Raw genomic sequence first — 25,241 nt, 5'->3', positions numbered from 1 at the left:
GAAAACCTTAGCGAGCATCGGCGAAATACAAAAATGTTCTGGTCGCCCATTGACTTCAATGGGGTTCGTTGTTCGAAACGAACCCTCGAGCATCACGGGAAGTTCGTTACGAATAACGAACACCCGAACATTTTGGTGTTCGCTCATCTCTAGAGGATATACATACTTGACCATTGTGTAATAACTTGCCATAGCATCATATATCCATGTTTAGTTTGTTTGCATCATCCAGCATTTTCTGCCGGTGTGTACATCTCCTCCCTCCTTCTCCTAGTTGTCCACAGCAAGGCACCCGTCTCATGGGTCTTCCTTAATAATGCCCGATCCCTGCATCTACAGGACATTGTGGATGTAATTTCTTCAATGGTTTCTTACCATTAACAACTTGAGGCTTCACTCCCACGTCACATCAGGCTCCATATATTACATGCTTCTCCACATTATTCCATGCCTTGCTGCGGCATTACTTCATTTATCAGACATTCCACATGGCATCTTACGACATGCATTCTAACCAGGTAACATCACTATTCTGCAAGGCCTTGCTTTTACCGAACTATGGTGCCATTTTAAACTACACTCACATTGACATAGTCCAGTTGGGTTCGGTCTCAGGGGTGATCCACTCACACAGGCGCTGCTCCGAATCCATGTCATCCACTTCAGCCATCAAGCATCAGGGCTCGCTGATTGGGTGTCGTTATCTTCTGCTGCTCAGGGTCATCAGAGGTTGCTAATCATCTCTTTCTGGGTCCCTTAAGCGGCCTCCACCACTTCAAGAGCCCCCTTGCTGCTAGTGGGTGCTGCTGAGGCATACACAACGCTACAACGTTGTCAAAGTGTTGCTTTGCATCCTGCGCCCTCTCCCTGCCCCAATCCAGATGAGTCCGGGATTGGAGTGGGCAAGGCTTACTTGAGGCACTTGTCCACATGATACAAGTGGCTTAGATACTGTATTCTGTAAAGGAGGGCGGGAAGGCACCACATATTCCCCAAAAACTGGCTTGAACCTCAGGACCTGTACTGACATTGTGGAGGTCTCTCCAGCAAACCTGGTATTGATAGCACACTGGGCTCTCCAAATATTCAGGACTGATTGACTCAGGCTCCCAGATGCCCACTTTCTGCAACAGGCTTTGTACTGGTGGATCAGGACGACTCACGCTCAAACAGCTCTATTTGGCCCATCCTCAGCTTCAATAATAAGTATTGGGCCCAGAACAGCAGATCTCATGGCTGTGTGGAATCATCTTATACATTGGAATAGAATGCCTTTTACTTCACAATCTTTGCTTAATCTTAACTTTATTGCAACAAAGCTCAGTGTATTGCAGATGTTTATCTTGTCTTTGTCAACAGTGAATGGAAGGGCCCAAGGATGGTATCAGGGCCCTTCATCAGGTTAGAGATAGGGGCTCACCTGGTTACTGGACAAACTTAGAGCTGCTGGCAGGTACCAGCAGTGAGGGTTGGCTCTGTTACCAGAACTTCAAGAACTGCCCAAGGCCCATATACCTTGAAGTGCATCCGGTAGCACTTCTGCATCATAAGAAAAAGCAGCTTTTTATGAGATACAACAAATGATGCTACTAATCATTTTATTGACTGGGAAATCAGCAGTCTCTGCTTTTTTTTCCAGTATTACAGAAGGTTATATGCTTGAACGTTACAAACGTGTAATGCAAAGCCCTTTAGGCAACAAGTGTAAATGTTCCACTCACCCTCGATCACAAGGACAATCTCTTATTAAGTTTGTGACAACCATCCAAATAATTGGAGGCACTTGAGCATGAACAAACAGTCTCACAAAAAAACAAGCTCGAATCTAGTCTCCAGCTAGTAGTCAAAAGCTGAATAACAGGTTCTCACAGTCTTGGTCACCATTGTCTAGCAACGATTTGTACAACTCTTAACTCTCCACTTATGTGAGTAATTGAATGGAATTCCAGTATCAAATTCATGGTATCACAGTTAGGAGACAGGCTCATGATGGAGGTAGCAGGACACAAGGGTAGTTACTAACATTTAAGGCTGAATCTCTGTAAATCCCGACTGTTTGGAGATACCCCAGAACGTCTTAGTCTTCCTTACAGGCTGTAGGCCAATCAGCTATAGACCATGCCAATGATGTATTATTCTTTGCTTGGTTCTTTCCCAGCTACAGTGGTCACTTGTCTTTTTGTGTTTTTTAAATGGTTTTAATACGTTTGGTTCTTCTCGCTCTGCGAAGCTGCTGCTGCCTGTCCCCCTGCTCTGCGGACAGAGACAAGGCCTAAATCTGAGGCCCCCCGCAGAGACAAAGTTGCTGCCTGCCACAGGGCTCTGTGGGTGCCATCGCTGCTGCCGCCAATGCTGTCAGATGACGGCCCCTGCCTGGCGGCCATCATCTTGGTGTTGGAAAAGAGGTGAGACTCCCCTTTCACTGCGTCCCACAGAGCAGGCCCAAGCCCCTACACTGCAGGTGCTACAGCAGCCTAGGGGGAGGCCTCCATTTCTGCCCCCTTCCAGGCATCTTGTAAGAAAAAAAAAACACCACCTAATTATCTGATGAGCCGCAGACACGAACAGCAGACCTGCAGCACCACATAAAGTGTCTGTTCATGGCAGGGGGCCACAAGGACAAGAGGCAACTCTGACACCACTGCTCCGCCAGTCCCATAAACAGCACTGCAGCTTCACAACGAATGTCTATCTGAGGCCGGACACCAGGATAAGAGCTGACCCCTGCTCCAACCCACCCCATTTGCCTCATTTCCCAACTTGGCTGCTTCATTTCTGCTAATCATCCACGATGCTTGCCTAATCTAACCTGCAAAGACTGATCTATCCCTCCACTACCTTACATCCGTAAAAACTGCCCTGGATTTTGCCTGCTCCACCTTGCACATGCCTCATCACCATCTGCAAAGATTGCATCTCCATTCCATGATTTTCACATGCTTATGCTTTACTTTATCCATGCTTATGCTTTTTCCCTGTCCATGCTTATGCTTAGTTTGCTCATGCTTTCCTCTGTCCATGCTTATGCTTTGTTTTTCTCTCTGCAGTGACCTTTACCCTCCTCCTTCACCTTCGTCTTACCACCTGCAATGGCCTGCCCCACACACACCCCGTCTTACCTACCCTGCTGCTAGATCAAGCGTGCTGCACATCTAGATATGGCCGTTCGATGAAGCAAGAGACAGGTGGACTCCACTTACACCCAAACCTTGGACTTTAACACCCTCATCTTTACTCTAATCCCCACTGCCATCCCGACTTCCTACACCCAGCCCCAACTCACTCCATACACATCAGCTCCTCCCTGCTCTCCTCACCCATGCAGAGCTCACACACTCTCCTCACCTTCTTCAAATGCCTCCATCCCTCTCACACCACCAAGAAACACCACAGCCACCCTTACAAATCCCCCAATCACCTGCTCATCCTCACCACCCTAGTGCTTCTAGCTGTGGTGGACATCTTCCCCAACCCCAGCCCACCTTGTACCTGCCAAAATCTCTCCCCAATTATACCAAAGCACCCCACTGCTCCCTTCAAATGCACCCATTGGAAATCCCAATCCACATGCAACAAACACCCAACGTTCCACGACCTCCTCACTACCAAATATATCAACCTTCTCGCCCTCACCAAGATGTGGATACAGCAGGCCGATTTTACTTCCCCCACTGCATTGTCCTGTCATGGCCTGCGGTTCTTGACACAACCCCAGACCGGACGAGGGGTGTGGGGGAGGAGTAGCCATCCTCCTCTTGCTAAATTGCACGTTCTAGGTCATTTCTCCCAGTTCCCTCCCTCACCTTCTAATCGTTCAAAGTCCATACCATGCAACTTCTCTGTCCCTGCGTGTTGCAGTTATCCACCGGCCCCGGGGTTCCACCCACCTGTTCCTGGACCACTTTTTTAGCTGGCTCCTACATTTCATCCTCAGTGACTTTAACAATCACCTCATCCCTCAGCCTATCAAACCTCTCAGACTCCCCCACTCACAGAGACAGCATTACTCTCAACCTAATTTTTCTCTGCCTCTGCTCTGCCTCCCACTTTACTAACTCCCCCTCACACTCTCAGATCACAACCTCCTCTCCTTCTCCTATAGGCACCCTAGCATTTTCCCCAGAGCCTCCCATTTATTTCACCTCCAGGAATCTCCAGACCATCTACACCCAACACTTAGCCGAGACCTTACAGTCTTTCTTGTCCCCCATCTCTCTCCTCTCATGCTCCAGCCTGGCTGCCGAACACTACTCCACCACCCGCAGACGCGCCCTGGATGAAGCAGCACCCATCATGACACGAGACGTCCACTGCAGAACCCCCTGGCTCATGTCCCAAATACACTTTATCCAGCGATACTCCAGATGTACCAAACATTTGTGGTGCAAATCCAAAGAGCCAGCAGACTTCATTCACTTCAAATTTATGTTCAAAACCTACAACCTTGCCCTCCACTATGCCAAAGAAATTTACTTCACCTCCCTCGTCTCCTCGTTATTCCACAACCACAAACGACTCTTGGACATCTTCCACTCCCTCCTCAGCCCCAAGAACAGTCACCCATGATGGATCTCAGTGCTGGAGAGCTAGCCGCATATTTCAAAGGAAAAAGATCCATAAAGAGATCTCTAAACATTACACAGCTAGCCCCAACCCTGCTCTCTTTAGCATTGCATCCACTACACACTATCTATACTAGAACCAACAACAGAGAATGAAGTCTTCAGAAGCCTTTCTTCTGCTTGCTCTACCACCTTCACTAGCGACTCTCTTTCCTCCTTTGGTCCCTTTCCCCAGATGTGATTACCTACCTCATCACCATCTTCAACCTCTCCTTGACCTCTAGTATCTTCCCCTTCTCATTTAAACACTTCATCATTTCCCCTCTGCTAAAAAACCCGACCCTTGATTCAACCGATGCTGACAACTACTGACCGACCCATCTCTAACCCATATGATTTCTCTCTAATAGCTCTCTCCTTGACCCCCTTCAGTCCGGTTTCTGTCCCCTACATTTGATCGAAACCACCCTGACAAGTGTCAAACAACCTGATGATAGCAAAGTCAAGGGGAGACTACTCCCTACTAATCCTTCTTGATCTCTCTACTGCATTTGACACTTTCGACCATGACCTCCTCCTTGCTATGTTTTGCTCCATCAGCCTAAAGGACAGTGCTCCCACCTGGTTCTCCTACTACCTCCCTCTCTGACTGCACATTTACCATCTCCTTCACTGGCTCGACCTCCTCCCCGCTCTCCCTCAAAGTTGGGGTCCCCCAAGGCTCGGTTCTTGACCCCTTCTCCTCTTCTCCATCTACATAGCCCCTATTGGACAAAGCGACTGCAATTTGTCCTCCAATATCACCTCTACGCCGACGACACCCTGCTATACACCTTCTCCCGCAGCATCTCTGCACCTTTCCTCCAAAACATCACTGACTGACTGTCTGCTGTCTCTAACATCATGTCCTCTCTTTTTCTCAAACTTAACCTCTCTTAAACTGACCTTTTCGTCTTTCCACCCTCTACCAGTCGACTGCCCCCCCTCCCCCAACATCTCCATATCAGTATCTGGCACCACAATAACCCCCAGACAGCATGCCCGCTGCCTTGAGGTCTGACCTCTCCTTCATCCCCCAACATCCAATCTCTGGCCCGAACATGCCACCTGCACCTCAGGAATATTGCTAAAATCCATCAGTTCTTCACCACTGGCATGCTAAAGACACTCATTGTCGCCCTCATCCATTACCGACTCGATTACTGCAAATCACTGGCCATCGGCCTTCCCCACAACAGACTCTCCCTTCTCCATTCCATACTAAATGCGGCAGCTAGACTCATCTTACTATCCAGTTGCTTCTCAGATACCTCTTCACTATGCCAGTTACTGAAACTGGTATAGTCGCAATACAGAGCTCAATTTAAACTCATCACCCTCAGCCACAAAGCTTCCCATGACGCCGCACCACCATACATCGCTTCCCTTCTGTCCATACATCACCTATCCCACACTCCACTCTGCCAACACACTCAGACTAGACGCTCTCTAATATGAACATCACATGCTCGTTTCCAGTACTTCACAAGAGCTGCACTGGTCCTCTGGAACACTCTACCCCAAAACATCCAGACAATCCCTGATGCACAGAACTTCCGATGCACCTTAAAGATGCATCTGTTCAAAGAAGCATACCAAACCTCCTGATCTAGTCCCCCACCACAATACGCCCCCTGCCTCCCTATGGCTTTCCACTTCTGCCTATCATGTACACTCCCTGCCCCCTTACCTCCTGTGTTAGGCACATCCTGCTTGTTTCCTTAAAAAATAAACAACAACTGTATACCACGTTGTCGTCGCATTGTTGTGAGGCTGTACTCACCAAACATCCCCCCAACCAATTTAAACTGATTCCAAGGACCCTTCATTTTCCAAAGCTGCCATGACAATAAACATTGCCCTTTCACCTTGCAATTACCCCGAACAAACCACAAATAGGGAGGCAGGGCGAAACTCTTCTCTCCTTTTTTTTCCAAGATGGCGTTCCTGCTCCACTTTTAAGACCCAGCCCGCCCCTATTACATCACTAACTCCTCCCCCTTATCTATCTTTTCCCCACCTCCCCTTTTTCTAACCAAAATTAACCCTTTGTTTCCTAACCACCCGGTCATGCAGGGCTTTCCCTATAGGCCCCTGCAGACGCATACTTTTATTTGAATGGGTTCTTTCACACGAGCGATTTTTCACTCAGACTGCTCCATGTCATATTCTTGTATGATTCTCGCGCAAAAGAAGGACATCTAATGTGCGGTGCCTTATACATCGCACACTACATGGACGGGGAAGTCTGAGTACTGTGTGATGCAAGTTGAAGGCAAAAATTTCGAGCTCTTGGCCGTCTTAATATGGCCTTACATAATTTTCTAACAAGAGACTCAAAAACCAGACAACCCCTTTAAAAGAAGTGACTCATCAAAAAATAACGATATTTAAATCAGGTTTCTATTGCTATATAAATAGAATTAAAGATATTTTTGGGGGTGATGACTATAGTTTTAGGATTTGGTTTGTGTTTGCTTGTTTTTTAAGCCCTTTCGCTTCTACAATCTCCCTGTTCTTTTTTTTACCTTTTTTCATTTTTGGCCAATTTGCAAAAACTATTTTTCTTTTGTATACCGGAGAAGTTGTATTTTATTGTTTTATGATTATGTCCAAGAGTCACGTTAAACTGAGATGCACATTACTCTGTGTCTTTATAGAGTGTACCACTCATGACTTTGATAGATGCAGTTGCCCAGCAGCTAAGAGTCCCTGGAAATTGCCTTCAGATGAGTGAAATACAGGTTCACTGATCAGATGTAGTCAAAAAAAACCAAAGTTATGGAGTGACAGAAAGCGGTGAACAATGCCTCATGACTTTCTGGTCAGAAAGGAAATAGAGGAAGTGATCCAATTAGCGACAGCAATATGCAGACGGTGGGATAAACTAAAAGGTCACGGACCCCCACTTGCAAACCCAAAGCCATGCTTTTATAAATTACTTTGCTGCTTCAAATACAGCTGGATTCCGAAACCAGGAGAAAGAAAATTACTATTTCCAGCATCTTACATACAGTTGTACAAGGTTAATTCTCTCTCCTATTTCAAGGGATTTGCAAGGATTTGAGGTTTATCTGTAACAAATTATATGTGTTTTTTTCTTCCGCTGTACTGTTCTACAGACAATGCTGGGAGGGAGGAAGCAGGCTGTTAAAGAAAGAAGGAAATCAAAAGAAATTTGGATAAAAATAAAGTGAATAGAACAGAAAAGGGCACAATGCTTGGAATGAGGGCAGACAATAGAGCTACAGGACATAAAGGAAGGTGGTGGTGAGAAGTTGTATAGAATGGGGGAGCCTGGCTGATGATGGCCACTCGTAAAGTTGGATTCATATAATCATTGTAATGTCAGCTTAAAGAGTATATAAAAATAAACTTGATTCAGTCTTGTTACATTGTTCCCTGCTTTTAAAATGATTATGTCACAAAGGTTGGGTTCAGGGGCGTAAGTAAAGGCTCAGGGGCCCTGATGCAAAAGGTGAGCTGGGCCCCCCCTCTAGCTGTATCTGTACCCGTACCCATACCTAAACCATGCTGCACAGAGACATAACTTGAAGCTTCTGGGCCCCAATGCAAAACCTGTAACAGGGCCCCCAACTATAATGCTTTATTCATAGTACTGGGCTCCTTATATGGAGAAGAGATGCCTTATGGGCCCCCTAAGGCTCCTGGGCCCGGGTGCAACTGCATCCCCTATAGTTACGCCCCTGGTTGGGTTTATTGCTACCACGAATATCAGAGTGTGTTGATACCAAACACGTAGAGATGATCAGACTTTTCCGATCCCCTGGATCTAAACTTCATAAAAACTTCCCAGATGTGATCTTCATGATTGTAATGTTCAGTGATTAGTGTATAAGGTCATTAGAAGCTAAACATCCCTATAGGGAATAGCAAGCCTTATCCTGCCAACATTTCCTGTACACATCCCAGCAAAATATCACACCATGTGAATAATTAATTCTTAATTATCTAGACATCCATCTGATTGGGAGGGCAACTGGCAAACGTAGGGCTCGCTCTAAGTTGTCACCATAATTTGTCTACATTCTTCATTAGCAGGACATTAGCAGTCAATAATGATAGAATATATTCTTATTGCTCATTACTTATTTTCGGAGCTAGTGTAGAGATGAAGATAGGTTTTTTGCTATGTTCGTAACGGTTTTCTTCTACTGTGAGATAATGGCTGTAAAATGCTCAGGGGGTGAACCAAGTTGGTTGATATTGGGTTTAACTTGTTCTATTTGCCGCAGATTTACGCCACCGAAGGTGTCCATTAATATAGCATTAATGGAGACCGTGGAAATCCATGATCACCAGCAGGCACTTTTTGTTTTTAATCGCGGTACTCCCGTGGCATAAATCTGTGGGCATATCCCGCGATGCTTGTGGGTATGAGCCTTAAGTCAGTCTATGCAAGGTGCAAGAAAGAAGAGTCTGTCTGGAGTTCTGCAGAGGAGGGCATGAGAGAGTATGCTATGTTCTAGGAGAATCCGTGCCTTGCCTTACTGAGGCGCAGAATGGAGGAGACCAAGAGGATGGCCTAATAGCTGCTTGGGAACGACTACCCTCAGGAGTTTGCAGCCAGGAGAGAAAGAGAGGAATGAGAGGAGTTGCCAGCCAACGGGACTTGTTAGTGTGTACCGGTAGAGAGCTGAAGAGAAGGAAGAGAGTTGCCAGGACCAGGACCCACAGATGACAAGACTCTGGTTTCTCCTGCCTACCCGAGAATCCTCCCCAACACACCACATACCGATTTGCTTATTCAATTGTTGCTGGATATAAAGTGTTTTTGGACTGTTTAGTCAATAAATGACGGTTCAGTCCGTTCCCGGTTCTGCTCCATAAAAGTTATCCTTGTTAGTGGACTGTTATATTTACAACATCCTCTGGATTCACCACAGAGGATGAAACGGTGGCATCACATGTGACAAAAGGACTTAAGGTAAACCGGTTGGGTTACCCCCATTTTAATAGCCTGCCCTTGGCCCCTTGGACGTGTCCCTGGTTACCCTCCGGGTGGGAGACGGTAGAGCCACCATAACAACTGACAACTCTACCCCGCCCTCTGCTAGGCTGGGGCCCGCTCCTCGGATGCTGCACATGCTTAAATGATAACCCCATACTTATCTAGATTAGGGATGATGACAGCTGATAGCTAATGGCTTCATGTTCCCTGCAAATTGAGTTCAAAGAAAGGTGTTCATTTTAATATGATTATGTTATGCAATAATTACTGTATCATATATATATACCCCATAATAGACAGCAGAAGCGTGCAAGCTGCTTATGATAACTAAGTAACTGCATCATTGTAAGATCTAATTACCGTTTTCAAATTACGCCTAAGCCATTTCTTCCATTACTTTATATTTTCTTAAATAATTTAACACTAGAAATTAGCTTTGCAATGCTGTGCAGGGTACACAAGTGTCTAAAGATAACCCAGACTTCATGTGAAAAGGTGGTGCAGAAATACTTCAATATTTATGCGTATAGCCAAATGCCATTCTCTACAGCATTCTCCCATTTGGGAAGGACCAATAACGCTGGTAATTTACATCCTCTTCGTTCATGAATATAATGCTATTAATGTTAAAACTGATAGAAAAGTATGACACGGGCTGTAGAGAAGACCCAAAGGACAACTATCTCTTCGCACAGTTACAAAGATTTACATGGTAGTCAGGGTCTGTAGGTCAGTGGAGAGCTGTGAAATAACTCTTAACCCCTTTAGCCCTTTCCAATCCAATTTGTATCCTGGTTTTCCTAGGGGGCTTACTCTTTTTCTGCCATTATACAATGGCGCTATCTGCTGGCTAAAGCCGGTACTGCATGAGGTGACACATTGGATAGGCTCTGACACCAGAGAGGCTGGCAATATACAGTAAGAGAACCCTGACGGACGTCTTCCAACATCGGAGCTGTATAGCCTTTAATCATAATGTCTTTAGAGGTCAGACAGTGGATTGGAAAGGGTTAAGCTGCAGTCAATTTTAGCCTTTGATGTATGAGGCCTTTTTTTGAAGGACTAGCTACAGGTTTTAGGTGTCATAATGAGGTAAACATACAACGGCACTTAAAGTTACTTTCCCACCATTTAAAGTGATGCCACTACCTGACCAGTGAGGATATGGCTTTTGATGCCCCCACAATCTTCAGTACGATGCGGCCATGGAGCTAGTTAACAGCTCCGGCTTCATGTGTTTTACCTACTTTCCAACACTTCTAACTACCTACCGCAGGGAACTATGAGACAGACCCATTTCACTTGAATTATATCAGTAAGTTAAAAACACACAATATTTACTGCCCTGCACTTGTCATTTATAATGTAGGACAGAAATGTGGGTCCTTGTGGGTTATCTGCCACCACTTTTTTTAATCTATACCATTCAACGCTATCTTGCACGCTATTGCCACATTTATACTACCTGAATATTATAAATATCTATGTTTTGCAGAAAGAGTTTAAGAAATAGTGTTTTTTTTAACACATGTATTGGTGAAACATTTGTAAAATTAATTTAAAAATGGTGACCGATAAGCCACGAGCACCTATGTGGCATTTAGTTTTTATGATAGTCTCCAATGCAATTTTTTTGCGCCAGAGACAGAAGTAAACTCAAAAGGAATGGGGATTCCGGGGAAGGACTTATACTTCGCCTTCCTGCTGGATCCACTCTTGTTTTTTTGGCTTTAGATTAAAAAAATGCACCAAAAACTACAGTGGCAATTTCTCCAAAAAATGCCGTATTTGAGACTACTGTGATCACACACAGTTAGTGATGAGCGAGCATACTCACTAAGGGCAATTACTCGAGCGAGCATTGCCCTTAGCGAGTACCTGCCCGCTCGAGAGAAAAGGTTCGGCTGCCGGCGTTGGGCAGGGAGCGGCGGGGGAGAGCGGGGAGGAACGTAGGGGAGATCCCTCTCTCCCTCTCCCCCCCCCTCCCGCTCCCCCTGCTCACTGCCGCAACTCACCTGTCACCCGCACGGGCAGCCGAACCTTTTCTCTCGAGCGGGCAGGTACTCGCTAAGGGCAATGCTCGCTCATCTCTACACAAAGTTAACTAACCACTTTGTTAACATCATATTCACTATTGTTTGCAGTGTTTTAGAGGTTTTTCCAACCTTGGCCTTTAAATCAAAATAATAGTCGACCGGTCACGGGCACCTTCCATAGACGGGCACCTTCCATAGCTGATAAGATAATCAGTGAACCTGATGCACGTGATCACTTGGTCAAATTTGCAGGACATACAGATCAAAACCATTTCAGTATGGCTTTACAACCAGAAAGCAATATTATATATGCACATCCTGATAAATGATATTGACTCCCAGTTATCTATAGACTTCACATGTAAAAGTTCGTCTTGTTTTATTTTTCTTTCTTTTTCTTACTTCTGTTATCACCTTTTTAGTTGATGCCTCTCTTCATTTTGCCACTTAATCAGTTTTCCTAACTAGCTTTTATCATACATCATCTTTACATCACGACAAATGTTTTTAACCCATTATAAGGGATTAGTAACCCAGTGCTTAAGAGTTAACAAGCTTGTTAAAAGAAAAGAGTGCATTGATTTTTTTTTCGGGACTGCGGTTGAGTCAGAAATTGGCGATGGATCTGAAGCAAAATGCTGATTCTGCTCACTTCTAAATCAGCATGATAAATCAAGCGTTCCTAAAGAAAAGAGATACATTAAAACACTGTATTTTTGCAAATTGTGCAAAAAATTTAAGTATTGAAAGATTAATTTTAATGGCTGTGGTGGCTAAGTGGCACCCACAGTCCTGTTTGTTATACCAAAGCTGATTTGATAAATTCTGGTTACCTGTACCATACAGGGCCATGAGCTTATAAAAATCCCCCAAAGACACTTTGTATCAGAAAATGGTCTTAGAATAACACTGCTGCTTTTACTAAGCATTCCAATTAAAAGGGTTGTCTGGTAACATACATATTTTAAAATTAAGTCCAATAAAACAAAAGGTATTAAGTTAACCCATTCTCAGCATCCGCGATCTAGTGCTGCAGCCCAACCAGTTTTCCAGATAACTGTTGGCAGAAGACGTCAGATGACCGCCACCTGCCAATCAGAAGCCAAAGCATCAGCACCCGTTCTCCTGTAATCAGTGCTTACATTCTGGGTGTCTTGATGTCAGGAGTTTATAACAGTCTCTGATTGGCTGGTGGTAGTCACCTGACTTCCACAGTGAACAGACACTGGGAGAACCACAGGGCAGCAGCGCTGGATCACGGGTGCTAAGGATGGGTAAGTGCCTTTATTTTATTGTTTTAACTGATTTGGACTTCATTTTAATTTGTCAGTATGTAAACAGACAATTCCTTTAAGAATCCTTCAATGAATCACCAAGGACTACAAGTCCAAAGTAGACCGTCATGGGATGTGGCCATTCCTTATATTGGTTAGATACATATGGCTTAAAAGGTTAGACCTTGGTATTGCAGTTGGTCTGTCGCTGACTAAAGTAAGATAGAGTCTTACAGTTCAGATCCACTCTATTCTTTACCAGAGATCCTTGCAAGGAAGTTTAGATTTAACTGGTCGGATTTCATGTTCATGGTCTTCAAAGTACCCAATGATTGGCAGAGGGACATGACAGAGATCTTGGAGCCAGAGAGTAGTCAGATGGAGCCGTGGGTCAGTACCAGAGGGTCAACCACGATTGACAAGTCCAGAGGACTTAGCAGATGTACAGTCAGGAGTCCAGGCCAGAAGTCAAACTGGAGAGACAAAAAGAAGGCATCAATTGCAGGGGGCAAGATGAGAGACAACTTTTAAGATAGGAAAGCTTTGGTCACAATCAGGCTACAGTGGCAGAGTTCGACAGCAGAAATTGACACTTAGGCAAAAGTTAGGAGACCCTTGCTTGCTTCAATATGTTGTCTAAGGACGCTTTTACACAAGCCACTAATCATTCAGATGCCCATTACCTATTGTTCAGTGTAAGTGCATGTACCAGCTAAATGACAAATAGTAGGGGAAGGTTATTGGCTCTTTGAATTAATTTACAATGGGTTTTGTTGTTAAGCCCACCCTCTGAAGACACTGGTGACACAACAAACCATGTCAGGGGCTTATATTGTCCCTTTAAACAGCAGCCGTGGTACACCTAATACTCAATAGGAAACCAGTGGTTGTGTAATATACTGGGACATGAGCTGGATGTACTGAGGATAGTAGCGGCAATGTGCTGTGTTTTTAACAATTGAGATGGTTTTTAAATAATAATATTTTAGTGGTGGTCATTAACAGGCAGTGTTCTTTATGGCCAGTTTATAGAGAAATAATTACCAAGATTATAAATGCATCGCTGAGACGCAAAAAGGCAACACTGGGAAAGGTATGTAACCGTACCAATGACTATCAGATAATAGGATTTTAACTTTCTATGACTGGATACTCCATACTGACTGTAGAAATGATCACTAGGGACCAAATGCTGAATATTCTACTGATTGCATCACTAACAACGGTATACCTCATAGTGACCTTATTACCATCAGGTAGTAAACAATGACTCTACTAATGACCAAGTTCAGGTACCATGCACTAAGTTCACAACTAATCAAGCAGTCCAAAATCTGCATATGTCAGACTGAAAGTGGTCATCTGCTGAAAGGTGGGCCCTTTAACTGCCATGTTGAACTTTTAATGCAACTAAACAAAGTATGCCAGCACATCCAAACCCATTGAAGAAATGCACAGGTGTATATGCTGCCATAGCTGAAAAGCATTGCGATTTTCGGCTGCCCGCATGGCGGCTGAAAATCGCCTGTACGGGAGAATCTGCGACCAGGTCAGGGCTAAATCTCCCATTTTCTCACACGGCCAGGCCGTAGCGCCACAGCCCGGAAATCTGTGGGCCAGGGGAAGTGACCATAGCGCTACTAAGGTCTCTCCGCCACCCCTTGCCGGCTGATAGCGGCAATAGAAGCTCCCATAGAAGCCAACGAGAGCTGACAGCAAGGGGAGAGGGAGGGACCTTAGCAGCGCTTGCCATGCTAAATTCCCTCCCCCTCCCTTCCCAGCCGTGGGAACTCCCATCAAGGGGAGCCACTGCTAAACTCCCTCCCAGCTCCGTTTTCCTGGCAGCTCTCATAGGAGTCTATGGGAACAGCCGGCTTGTTCTGGCAAAAGATAGGACAAGCCCAATCTTTTCCGGCCATGTGTAACAGCGGCAGCAGAATGCACACCATATGTGCTATTTTTTCCGGCTGGCCGATTTTACACACCAAAAAAAAAATCACCCATCTGAACAGATGGCTTGGAATCCAATGCTTTAAATCGGAGCGATTTTCGGCTTGCGTTTTATTGCGGTAAGACAGCCGCGATAAAACGCTAGTGTGAAAGAGGCTTCAGGTAAATATTTTGCATCACATTTGGCTCATTGGGGAGTAGTACTTCCACTGGCCCTACCTTACATACACTCTGCCTTTTTATCTGGGCCATGTGGGTAATCAATGATTATCAATTTGAAACATAAAGGTCAGTGTCCACTTAAGCATTTAAAACACAATGTAAAGCAATTGGTATAAGCAATGCAATGTATCAAAAAAGGTAATGTGTGAGCATGTAGACAATATCAAACAAGTAATAACCTTTCTTATTTAAATGAGCAATTGATTAAAGTAGTTGCTTCCTGCAGCTTCTATTCATTGCCCTATATCATAATCAAAAATTAAAGAAAAACTGTTGGAGGCATCAGTCAGAGTAACTTTTTCAGCATTTTTGATTCATTACTCATTGGATGCTTGCCATTATATAAAGTTTTTGATGATCAGTGTGTTTAGCATACACTAGAGAATCTATAGCCACACATCTTGCAGAGGAGTGTTTAAACGAGAAATTGCTGTAGCACCACCAGCTAGACACAAGATAACAGAACTGGACTTCACCTATATCAGTCACCTTTCCTGGGTACTAACTGTGTCTCACAGAACTCAGATATCTTTAGGACTTACAGTAGGACTGAATTATGTAGCAACTGGATTGTCAAATGAGCAATAATATGAAGCACCTATCAACACTAGTACATAAAAATATACTAAGAGGAACTCAATAGCTGACCGGAACAGAATAGTGATGGTAATCAGATGGCACAAATGGATGATGATGACAGTAGTCAGATAATGGAGTAGATGGGTGATGATAAACAGGTAAAAACAAATTGACAGTAACTAGCCCTAGTTCTAGATTTCTGTAAGTCTTCGTCTAATTTATCCCTGGTGTTGACCCTATCACCAGACACCACTGTCCCTGAATATCCCTAATATATACTTAATGGAAACCTTATCTGAAACAATGACCCTGAAAAACAATAAGACAAAGTCGAGAACCCTAAACTGAGCAGAGCTGAAGTAAGAGTTCTTTTATACAGGATGATTGTCAGGTTCTTAAGCACCATGCAGTTGTCCAGCGAATCACTCCTGTGCTTTTAAACAAAAGTGATTTATCACTCAGTGAATGAAGGTAGAGTGGGTTAGAGATCACTTCCACTTGCCTTCTTTCACCGTAAACAGGCAGAGGTACCACAAGGCTTTGTCCTGGGCCCAGTGTTTTTCAAATGATCAAGATGAGGGAAATTGATCAAATATGCCAATGACACAAAACTAAGAAGGATAGCTAACACTGTAGAAGAGAGAGGACTCAAAAAGATCTAGACAAGCTTGAATAGTGGATGGCGACTTACAAAATGATATTTAACAGGAAAAAATACAAAGTCCTACATCTTGGCAAGTAAAATAAAAAGCACATACAGAATAGGAGTAATTGAGCTAAGAAGCAGCAAATAGTAAAAAGACTTGGGTATACTAATAGATCATGACTGAACATGAGTCAGACTGAACATGAGTCAACAATGTGATGCAGCAGCCAAAAAGGCAAACACAATTCAGGGAGGTATTAAGAGATGCATAGAGTCTAGATAACGTGAGGTAAATATCCACCTCTACTCTTCCTTAGTCAGACCTCATCTGGAATACTATATCCAGCTCTAGACACTCTAATTACAAAAAAGACATCAACAAACTGGAGCAAGTTCAGAGAAGAGTTACCAAGATGGTAAGCGGCCTGCAAATCGTGTCTTATGAGGAACAGTTAAAGGATCTGCGAATGTTTAGCTTGCAAAAAGAAGGCTGAGAGGAGACTTAATAGCTGTCTACAAATATCTGAAGGGCTGTCACAGAGCAGAGGGATCAGCCCTATTCTCATCTGCACAAGGAAAGACTAGAAGCAATGAGATAAAACTGAAAGGGAGAAGACACAGATTAGATATTAGACAGTGAGGGTGATCAGTGAGTGGAACAGGTTACCACGGGAGGTGGGGAGTTCTCCTTCAAAGCAAGTCTTCAAACATAGGCTAAACAAACATCTTTCTGGGATGATTTAGTGAATCCTGCATTGCGCAGGGGGTTGGACCAGATGACCCTGGAGGTCCCTTCCCACTCTAAATAGTTAACTGCTATGATCAGTTGCTGTAAGCTGTCAAAAACATCTGATGGCTGCCAGGTATGGAGTAGATTCGGCTCCTGAGGCGCTCCATGCACAATCCATGACTGCATGATATGTATACATACACTTTTACGCATAGATGTTATGTTTCCCCACACAAGGATTTGTCCATGGACCTCCACAAAAGTTGTCGTAGACCTACAACACAGCCCTGCATTCATGAACTCAGGCCTTGGTTAATTAAGCCAGGTTAACTATGTTAAGTAAATTTTTTGGAAGAGCTGAGGTATGATCAGATTAACTTTAACCATTTACCAAATGCTTTATGTAAATATATGTCATGTAGTCGTGGATTATCTATGGAGGGCCTCAGGAGCTGAATCTGCTCTATACCCGGCAGCCAGCAGCTGTTTTTGATAGCTGACAGCCGCCACTAAGTGCCAATTGGAGTTTACTCCGATCATAGCAGTTAACTACTTAGATGCCGCTGTTAAAACTTACCACGCATCTAAACGTTCAGTCAGAGGGGGGTTCCATTGTCTCCACTCCCCCTCAGAACCCCAGGACATAATTGTTGAATGCCATTGGGTTAGGATGGCAGCCAAGAGTTTTGTGAAGGTTCCCATGGCAAAATGCATTGATGTCTAGTAATCCCTTCCTCTAGCAGAGCCTAATGGACAGCATAAAAAATATTATACACTGAAGTATTGCAGTATATATTACATATGACCAAGTAATCACACTAGATATTGAAATAAAAATATTTTTAAAAATCCACAGATTTTCTGTTGCTGAGTTCATAAAGTTCACAACTATTAAAATATCATACTATATATCCTACATGATGAGCAACAGAAAAAGTACAGAATACTAACCTGCAGGTGGATGTTATCCCAGCTCCCTGAAAAAAAAATATTTTTTTTCCATTTCTCCCTACTTACATGTTTTAAAACTTTTTCACTAGATTACATAGTACATTAAATTGTACCATCAAAAAATACAACTCATCCCTCAAAAGAACAAGTCCTCATAGAGATATGTGGATGCAGAAATAAAGTTATGACTTAGAATTTGGGAATGAAAAAAACTAAATGTAAAAAAAAGAGAAATCTCTGTTCTTGTAAGAGTTAAGCAAAGTGGTGCTATCTCATCCAGATTTGATTTAATTGTTAAAGGGGTTTTTCCATTCGATAGTTAAGGTCCAACTACTGGGACTGAAGGATAGACTCATTTACTTGAATGGACTTGCATTGCAATGTCCTACTCAGGAGCGCCACTGTGCAGGAAAGAAGAAAGTATATCCCTGATCATTAAAGCGCCACTCTAGCGAAAACACATTTTTTTGTCCCTGCCCCCTCACTTGATTGCCTCTCACACTCTGTAGGTCCTCTCTATGTATTGCAGCCACTTCCATGCAGTGCAGCCTCCTGTCTGATACTTATCAGGCACCATCTTAGTGAGATTTTTTGTTGTTGTTTCACTTTCACATCAATACCATGGTGCATGAGCAATACCATTTCTGCCTGCTGGGGGAACAGTTTATTATTAAATTCTATATTCACCTAAATAATCTATAGACCATAAGTGTACAGTCAGGAGGATGAGCTGTGATCTCCTCTGTTATAACTGTGTGAAAGAAGCTGAGTGATCAGTAGCAGTTCTAGGTGCTCTCCTTAAGGAGAAACAATAGCCTTTCTCAGCCATGTCTATAGGCCTCTAACCAGCCAAGCCACAAACCTACTGCACACTGAGGAGCAAAAATCCTGAAATAGCTGTTTGTGTATGGTTTTCTGGTTTGCCATACAATTCCCAGTCAGTTTGCCTAAAAAGTCTGACATTGACTTGCGGGAATGCTACCTTCCAATAGGTTGTGCTGCAGGGGTATTGTTCCATCCTCCTTATTTGCATATTTCCCAGTGGAGCATACATGGCCTTATAAGTCTCCTCACTCACTTTCTAGGTGTCTTCTTAAAGAGAAATGATACCCTTCCCGACTTATCAGTAACTGTGCCAGGAGTGTATGTGTTCCCCCTCTAGGCAGTTTCTATGGTAGGGTCCATGCAATAGCATCATACAGGCTGAGAAATTGACTAGTTTCAGACAGCATAACCCCAAGTAAACCTGAGCTAGTCAGTACTGAGATCACATGACCATTTGACAGAACGCTTGGAGTTTTTGATATAAAGGAATAACAAACCAAAGTAACACTAGCCAACGTGTATATATAGCGGGTGATCAGGAATGAAACGCACCTTTACCATCAGTAGGGTACTCAGCAATCAGACCCCAACAATAAGAAAGTGATGTCATATCCTAATGATATGCCAGCCTCATTCTACAATGGAGAAATCACTTTAACATCAGCATTTTCTTATTGCTTACTTGTTTCACTTTAACCCATCCAATCTATATTATACTCACCACTTAATATGCAAACGCAGTACATAAGAGGCATCTTACGGAAATCTAATTGTCAGTGATTAGAACAGTGTGATCATTAAATCTCAGCATTGATCCTTATCATTGGTTTTATTGAATCCCTTGGTGTCATTCACTTTGTGATCCAAAACCAATAGAAACTTTTTTAATTCTCTCTCTTGCCGGTTTCATCAAAGACGAACGGCAAATTGATTCAAAAGTCGGAGCTGTTTATCGCATCGATGGCTCTGCCACTGTAATACATCAATAAACAGAGCCCTATTGACAGTAAAGCATGCATAAAATAAGCGACTCCTTTATTGTTTTTGTAATGACAAAATGCCGTCTTGTGAAAGTTTTGATGCATTGCCTATGATGACTGCGAGGAGCGGTTAATTATGTTTCTGCGACTTCTAGATTGCTTCCTTCCATAAATAAACTCCCTTTTCCATTTAATCCCATCACAAGTGATTTTAAAAACTCACTTTTGATGAAGAAAAAAGAACTGTGTAATGTTATGCGCTGACCCATAATTTCGAGTCACTGAATTATAATTGGTCATTTCCAAATATCTTAGTCCCAGTACTGTAGATCAGAATGCCGCAATAATGTCATTTTGATGGCGAATAATGAACTGATTGAACTGATTAATCATACTTAGTAAATCATGTACTGTTTTCGCCTGATATCTTAACCAATCACTTGGATGTAGTCATGTTCTAATTGTATATTGTACCATTTCACGCCCCGTAAAGTAGTTAAACAGGTTCTCCTTGTCCTTGAACGGGCAAAAGCAAAGGTCGTTTTGGTTAAAATGATATTACTGAATTATAATTCCTAATTGATTGACTGCTTAACTTATTGATTGATCGGTAGATTGATTTAGAAGAGACGGTTGAGCTCTGCTGACTCTAGATTTATACTGATTTTATTTTCTTAGATGCCAACAAACAACATGAGGCTCCAAATGGAAAGATGAATGTAGTAGATCCATTAGATGTGCTTGGTTACTGTTTGAAAGCATTCTCTGGGACTGAAGCATTGATAGGCTATCCAAAGGATAGGATATCAATATTTGATCAGGGTGGGTCAAGTGCTGACGTTCATCAGAATGAAAGGGCTGTGATGCTCATTGAAGTACCAGGCAATCAATTTAACAAGGATACTAAGGATAGCCCATTAATGTCTTATTACCAGAAAATATCTTTAAAGAAAACATTGATTTCTACAATATATGCATTTCACTGAAACTCACAATATATATTTGTAAAAGTTGTCCAAGTCCACGAATTTCAGCTGGACTGGCCACGGTCTTAACTGAGAATGTTGAAGGAAAGAAGAATGGGGCACTTGAATTTCAAAAGTTGATCTTTTGGCTCTTCCTGGAGATAAGCCTCCAGAGCTGTCTGACAGCGGTCACAAAGGTACTAAAGATAAAAGATATATGAACACCTTAAGGGTTACCATGCATGTGAGAATACTAAAAAAAGATTATCATTTATGGTTATTGCTATGTAAATGTTAAGAAAACAATTGACTTTGCTTTTCTAGGTTATAACTGATACTATCATCAAAGAAGTGGCACATGGAGCAATGCCCTTAAAGGGGTTCTGTTACTAGAAAAAAAAAGCAATACTTACTAGTGATGAGCGAGTATACTCGCTAAGGGCAATTGCTCGAGTGAGCATTGCCCTTAGCGAGTACCTGCCCGCTCGAGACAAAAGGTTCGGGTGCTGGCGGCGGGCAGGGAGCTGCGGGGAGAAATGGTGGGGAGATCTCTCTCTCCCTCGCTGCCCCCTGCTGACTGCCGCTACTCACCACTCCCCCGCGCCGGCACCCGAATCTTCTCTTCCAAGCGGGCAGGTACTCGCTAAGGGCAATGCTCGCTTGAGCAATTGCCCTTAGCGAGTATACTCGCTCATCTCTAATACTTACCTATTCCTCCCCAGACAGTCCACTTGCCGACATCTTCTCCCCACCGCTCTTCTCCAGTCTCCCAGGTCACCTCACCTCCAGCCGACCAATTCTTCTGCTTCCTGTGGCAAAGCGTCCATTAGCTGCAGTCTTCTTCCTGCCAGGCAATGTATGCTGAGTCACTAATGATGTAGCATTCACAGCCTAGCAGGGAGTGCGATCTATTACCGAGAATGTGCATGCGCGCTGTCTCTCTGCAATAGTATATAAACTCTTGCAGCGAGACAGCACGCATGCGCAGTTTCGGCAGTAGATCTGCATTCCTTGCTAGGCAGTGAACGTTACGTCACTAGCGTACATTGCCCGTCAGTAGGAAGAATGCCGTCAATGGATGCTTCATCACAGGAGGCAGAAGAATTGGCTGGAGGTGAGGTGACCTGGGGAGTGGAGAAGATCAAAGAGGAGAAGATGTGGTAAGTAGACTGCCTGGGGAGGAATAGGTAAGTATTGTTTTGTTTTTTAATGACAAAAGCCCTGTAAGTCTTCACCAGAAACGTTTCCACATGGACTATTATTCCCATCATAGCTGCATGCGCCATATTTGCTAAATTTTGAGAAATTACTTCAAGATGACAGTGTTAAATTTTCAGACATGTCCATTTCCATACAGGGTTATTGCAAATGATCTTCTGATTTGAAACACTCATAACTCACATTTAATGACACTCAGATACATAAATTTGATGTGTGAGGTTGTTTGTCAACGACTGAGGAAGAGAGGTTATTCTCCGTGGATGTTAAAACGGGCGGTCAACAAAGTTGATAATAAATCACATCAAGAACTGTTGGAGAATTCTCCTACATCAGGTTTTGGTTGAAGCTAACGATTCACCCACTTGTGTTATTGGATATAGCCCTCAATATAATCAGATCGAAAACATGGTTTGTAAATACTTACATGTTCTTCTTGATGATAAACTTGAGATATTTTACGTAATGGATGTAAATTTGCATAAAAAGGGCATCAACACTTGCCAATATCTTGTGCCCCCATCTTCCTATTTCAACCAATTCCACTGGTAATACATGGCTACACCTCAAGGATTCAGGACAAGTACTAGCGATCGTTCGACAAGTACTAGTAGCTCCAATAGTTTCTTTGTCTGCCATCCAGAGACTGGTGGCACTATCGTTACAGGCACCTGTGTCTCTTGGAACCATCTATAGACACTTGGCTGAAGAACATTTGGTCTCACTATGCCCATGATGTGTTCTGCCTTTAATGCCCACCCGTTTGCAGTGGTGTCGTGAATGATGAAACTAAATTGCTACAAAATGAACCGAGGTTGTCTTTAGTGATTAATCCAGCATTAGTTTGGGCGCTGACAACAGCCGTATTCGTGTCTGGAGACCTAGGAGGGAGCGCCTCAATCTTGCCTTTTGACTTGAACTTTGACCCCATAGCGGCGGGCGTATTTGTGCATGCACTCATTTGTTTAAGCCCATCTACTTAGTTTTAATAGCTGCTGGTGGTAATTTTCATAGTGTACTCATTATGCGCATGGAGGCAATACAATTACTGTATTTCTATGTTCTTTGTCTCCATCACTCACAGCAATGTTGGCTACAGAGCTCTTAGCTGGAAAGTATTGTGCATATCAGGTACTATCATAGTGAAACCACTGCTCCCAGCATGTCTTGTGCTCAGGCTGTGCGCTTGCACAAGTTACGGAACTAGCTGTCTCAGCGCATCCAGCTGGGGTGCTTTGCACATGTCAGCCAGTCAGCCAAATCATTGTTATAATGACCTGTCGGACATTGATTTGCAGGAATGCTGCCATCCAATAGGTGGCGCTGCAGAGATATTGTTCCATGTTCCTAATTTGCATATATTCCCCAGAGGACCATGCATGGCCTTATAAGGCTACTCATTCACCTCCTAGGTGTTCTCCTTAAGGAGTGATGATACCCCATCTGACCCACGTCATAGGTCTCTCACTAGCCAAGCCAGAAACCGGCTGCACACTGGTGAGGGACAAACACCCCAAAACAGCTGTCTGTGTGTGGATTATTGGTGTTTGGGTTTCAATTCCCAATCATTGTTATAAACACCTGTATAAAGGGTCGGACATTGATTTGCAGGAATGCTGCCATCCCATAGGTGGCGCTGCAGAAGTATTGTTCTATCTTCCTTATTTGCATATATTTTCCAGAGGAGCATGCATGGCCTTATAAGTCTCTTCACTCACCTCTGAGGTGTCTCCTCCTTCTAGGTTATTTCCTTAAGAGGAGATGATAACCCTCCCAACCAACTTTATAACCCAGTTCACATGACCTTCCAGCGTTCTGCAGAAGATAGTTACCGGAACCATAAGGTTAGCTGTGCTGCCATCCAATAGGTGGCGCTGCAGAGGTATTTTTCCATCTTCCTTATTTGCATAAATTACCCAGAGGTGCGTGCATGACCTTATAAGTCTCCTCTCCTTGGGGAGAGAATATATTATCCCCCGACCCACTCACCCCACTCCTTAAGGAGAGATGACACCCCTGCGGGCCCATTTTTCAAACTGCAGGCGTTCTCCTACCAATATGATTCCACATATTAGGAGTATAATCAATTTTGGGCACTCATTTAAGTTTTATTCTACCAGACGTATGGGCTCTGATACTAGTGTGTCGTGACATAATACAAGTACTATTTAATTAATTTTTGGTACAGGAAAACTCTGATGAGTTTTAGGGCTCCCGCACACTTGTGTTTTTTTAACGCTGCGATATCGCTGCTTTTTTTAACGCAATTTTCAATGGGACTTTCTAATGTTAAAATCGCATGACACAAAAATCGCAAGTTTGTGCTTCTGCGATTTTTGTCCGATGCGTTTGTTCGCTGGCAGCCATTTTGTCTCATATACCCCTAGCAATGACTATGGCAGAATAAACGTTTTGGGCCTCATTTAGCAAAACTGCCTAACAATTAAACTGTCCTTGTTGCCCATAGCCACCAATGACAGCGCAGCTTTGATTGTACCTCAGCAGCTTGAGAAATAAAAGCTGTGCTGTGATTGGTTGTTATGGACACTAAGCACTGACGTAACTATAAGGGATGCAGGGGATGGGGTTGCCCCCGGGCCAAGGAACCTTAGGGGGCCCATAAGGCCTCTCTTCTCAATATAGGGAGGCCAGTACTATGAATAAAGCATTATAGTTGGGGGCCCTGTTACAGATTTTGCAGTGGGGCCATGGAGCTTCAAGTTACGCCTATGCGTTAAGGGGTTAAGAGAAGTTGGGGGGCCCCAAGATAAACTTCTGCTAGGGCCCATGAGAATTCCAGCATCTAAATCTCATTGTCTAATTATATGAACAGACATAAAGCAGCTTAAGATGCGTTTAGACGGAGCTGATCGTTCAAACGAATAAAAAGGAACAATCATTCAGTCTAAACATGAGCCAATGACTGAATGAGGAACGTTAACTTTTCATTCATCATTCAGTTTCATCGTTGGCTCATTCACTTGTTCTGTTTAAACACTTTTTGTTCAGTGTTTCACATAGGGAATATGAAACACTGAAGGAAAAGTGAACAATTCTGGTTGAACTGCACGAGAGCGAATGACAATCGTGCCATGGAATGACACTGATGCAGCTTAGAACGTCAATCCCTCTAACCATCCCACAGCCAATGGTGGCAACATAACACTGCCAGTCACCGCATCTCCATAACAATGTCTTTTTTTAGAAAGCTCCCAGACATTCAAGGGGAATGAAAAAGTATGGTGTATGACCCTTGAACCATCTTCATCCCAATAGGGAAGAATATTTTGAG

The sequence above is a fragment of the Eleutherodactylus coqui genome, chromosome 2 (assembly GCF_035609145.1).
Source record: "Eleutherodactylus coqui strain aEleCoq1 chromosome 2, aEleCoq1.hap1, whole genome shotgun sequence".
Taxonomy (NCBI): domain Eukaryota; kingdom Metazoa; phylum Chordata; class Amphibia; order Anura; family Eleutherodactylidae; genus Eleutherodactylus; species Eleutherodactylus coqui.
This window is presented reverse-complemented; position numbering follows the sequence as displayed.